At 42.1% G+C, this 3,802-nt stretch overlaps 1 pseudogene; it reads right to left on the reverse strand.

Moving 5' to 3' along the window:
* Positions 1–366: 366 nt before the first annotated feature.
* The window catches only part of LOC105985923, a 170,341-nt pseudogene continuing 166,905 nt past the window's right edge, over positions 367–3,802 (reverse strand).

Genomic DNA, 3,802 nt, shown 5'->3' on the forward strand with positions numbered 1-3,802 from the left:
GGAGCAGTTGGTAAAGGAAGTACTATCTTTTTCTTGTATGTTCCATCAGGGAATATCCAAATTAGATCTTTTAATTTGTACTTATTTTGTGAATAATATTTTCTAAATATACAAAACATTTCAATTGTGTCTTACAAACATTGATCTATTAACCATCCTTATTTTTCTTTGCACTTATTATTACTATTATTTATTATTATTATTATTTTCTGTCAGAGAGGCTTTTCTTATTTCTTCCCCCTGGGGTGGGAGCCTACAGCCTCTCCTAGACAGCTAGGGCTCTTCTAGGGAGGGTTGTCATATCAAGGCCCCCGCCCAGGCTTGGTCCCTTCTTGCAACCAGAGCTACTCTAAGATTTATCACAGCCTATGTCCTGGGTTGCCCTGTGCGTACAGGTATGAGTGGCGTGATCTTCTGAGGCTTGCTTTTAAGGCCAGTTCCCAGCTTCATGTCCAAGACACCACTCAGTTGGGCCAGCACAGATTTCTGAACTGCTCTCACCAGATAACCCCTTGTGCACTGGTCTGCAGTCTCTGCTTCTCTCACCCTGGGCCTACACCCTGCATGTTCTTGGGAACGTGGGAACCAACAGGGTGCTGGGGGAACCCAAGGGCATTCCAGGAGTCCCAGCCTGGCCCACAGGGGAATTCCCTGTCTACTGCTGGGGGCTTGGTCTGACGAGGGAATGCAGTATATGTTGGGCCCACTCTCAGGGCTTGCCTCGCTTACTCTGAGCCTCAGCCATGACAGGAGCAGCCCGCTTATTGCAGTGGTGTGGGAAGATGAGTGTGAGTTCCGGCTTGTAGGGTGGAGGCTTCTCCTTGAAGTAGGAGCTCTCCAAGCAGACTGCTGAGGACTCCCTTTTCTTGGGGTGATAAATGAACAGGAAGTTGAGCAGACACAGTCCAGCCTCGAACAGCCATGGGAACGAGGGCTGCTGCCGCAGGCTGTACTGGCTGGCCAGGGGTAGCTTGGAAAAGCCCGGCCAGATGTTCTTACTGGGTGTCCCCAGCAGCTATACCATCAGGCCAGTCTGGTGGATCTCAGAAGTGCCTGGGAGGAGAGGCTTGTGGGTCAGCAGCTCAGCCGTCTGGGTAGTGGTTCCCAGAAACAGCTCAGGGGCCTGTCTCACACAGCCTTGTCCCCCTTGTCCAGCATAAGCGGGATGGAGACCTTCAGGACCCTGTGGATAATGAAGTTCCTGTGCAGGTACTCGACACCCTTGCACACCTGTAGCACAATACACTTGACCTGGGACTCAGAAAAGGCCATTGGCATATTCTCCAGAAAGCTGGCAAGATCCTGCGCACAGTAAGGCATCACTAGGGAGATGCTGGAAGGAAAAAAGAAAAGAAAAGGAAAGATGCACAGTAGTTGCCTTACCGTCTTCTCCCTCTCCAGGTGGTTTCCCACCCACAACCATCTCCTTCAGTTCCACCATGTTAGGATGACCAGGACAACAGGAGCCCTGTGATCTCCTGCAGACTGCTGATGGGGATGCCCTCCTCCTTATCCATCCACACCTTCTTCAGAGCAACTATCTCATGTCTCGGGCCCGATACACAATGCCATAGGTGGCCCTCGCCAATGCGGTTCAGTTTCTTAAACTCATCCAAGCTCCTGCCCTGTCCGAGCTCTACCCCCACCCCACCCCCATCCCCTGCCCCAACTGTGGCTTTTGCCTGCCAGGGAACTTACTTTTTCTATTTTATGATCTGGAAAAATAAAGGTAGAAGTGCTGAATATTTGAGTTCCTGCAACATCTGTAAAAATGAATTCAGTTCTTGCCCTCTTAATATATCTTAAATGCTTGTAGCTATTTAAATAAGGTACATATATATATATATATATATATCATAAACATGCGAAGTGATCACAAATGACAATTAAATTAGGTCATGAATGCCAACCCCGACTGGTAAATAAATTACATTAAACTCGTTTACGTATAAATAACCCTTTTTCAAACTCTGCATTTTAGAAAATCTTAAATGAGAAGGAAAGACAGTCCTAAGACTTTGGGATAAGATTTCCAATGCTAGTTCTGGGCACATATGGCTTTTAAATTAAACTAGATGCTTTTGAATTTTGCCCCCAAAATAACAGGACAATTTATTTCCACACAATAACAATCATATATATATATGTATATATATAGCATATATATTTGCTTCGTAGCCATTCTAAATTTATTTTATGACTTAAAATATGTTTTAAAATAATAACTTATTTTTAATTTTGGGGGGTTGCATACCATTATTTGTTCAGGCTATTTTGTCTCACCTTCTACATCTTGTTTAACAAAATATGGTTTTGTGAAACCATTATAAAAGTCTTTGCTTTAAGTTATATTAAATTCAGGGTGGGTTTTTTTTTTTTTTGGTCGGTCGTGGGGCTTGAACTCTGGGCTTGGGCGCTATCCATTAGCTCTTCAGCTCAAGGCGAGCACTCTACCACTTGAGCTACAGCGCCACTTCCAAGTTATATTAAATTCAACTTTATTTATATTTAATTCTTAACTGTGGTTATTTTTGTTCATCATGATTCACATAAATATAAATATAAACTCAACTTCTCAAATATCATTTTCTGATGTATATTCCTACTGCTAATGTCCTCTATTTATAAAATAATTTTTACATTATAATGTTACTCTTAAGAAAAATTAATCTCTTCCATGGCCCACTGGTGGTTCAACAGTGTGTTGTTCAGCCTCCATGTGTTACAAGACTTTCTTTGGTGGCTTTTGGTGTTGAGTTCTACTTTTATTCCCTTGTGGTCTGAGAGAATGCAGGGTATAACTTCAATGTTTCTGAATTTGGACAAATTTGTTTTGTGGCCTAAAATGTGGTCTGTTTTGGAAACTGTTCCATGTGCTGCTGAGAAGAAGGTGTATTTTGATGTTGCTGGGTGAAATATTCGGTAGATGTCTGTTAAATCTAGTTGATCTGTGCAGTTGTTTAGGTCTGCAGTTTCTTTGTTGAGTTTTTGCCGAGTTGATCTATACACTGGGGATAGTGGTGTGTTAAAGTCCCCGACAATTAATGTCTTTGGATCTATATAAGATTTGAGAGAAAGTAGTGTTTCTTGGATAAATTTGGGTGTTCCCATGTTTGGTGAACAGAGATTTAGAATTGTAATATCTTCCTGAAGGAGAGATCCATTAATTAGTATATAGCGACATTCTTTATCTCTTCTAACTAATTTTAATTTGAAGTCTATTTTTTCTGATATTAGTATTGCAACTCCTGCTTATTTATGGGAGCCGTTTGCGTGGTAGATTTTGTTCCAGCCTTTCACATTCAAAATGTGTTTGTTTTTATGGGCAAGGTGTGACTCCTGAAGGCAACAGACAGAAGGATCTTGCTTTTTAATCCAACTAGACAGTCTGTGTCCCTTAATTGGAGAGTTAAGCCGTTAATGTTAAGAGATGGGACTGAGAGGTATTTGGGAGTTCCTGCCATGTTATCCACCTTCTTGGGGGCTGCGCCCAGAAACACAAGAAATCAAGGAAAGGTTGGACATATGGGATTGCATGAAATTACAGAGCTTCTGCATGGAAAAAGACATAGCTAGCAAGATCAATAGCAAGCCCATGGATTGGCAGAAGATCTTCACTGGCCATACAACAGACAAGGATCTCATATCTAAAATAACTGGAACTTAAAAAATAAAATCCCCCAAAAACAAATCTTCAAAGAAACAACAGCCCAATAAAAAAGTGGGCTAAACACTTAAAGAGAAACTTCTCTGAAGAGGAAAGAAGGATGGCCAATAGACACATGAAGAAATGCTCAACCTC

Source organism: Dipodomys ordii, unplaced genomic scaffold (genome assembly GCF_000151885.1).
Source record: "Dipodomys ordii isolate 6190 unplaced genomic scaffold, Dord_2.0 Scaffold32, whole genome shotgun sequence".
In the NCBI taxonomy this organism is placed as follows: domain Eukaryota; kingdom Metazoa; phylum Chordata; class Mammalia; order Rodentia; family Heteromyidae; genus Dipodomys; species Dipodomys ordii.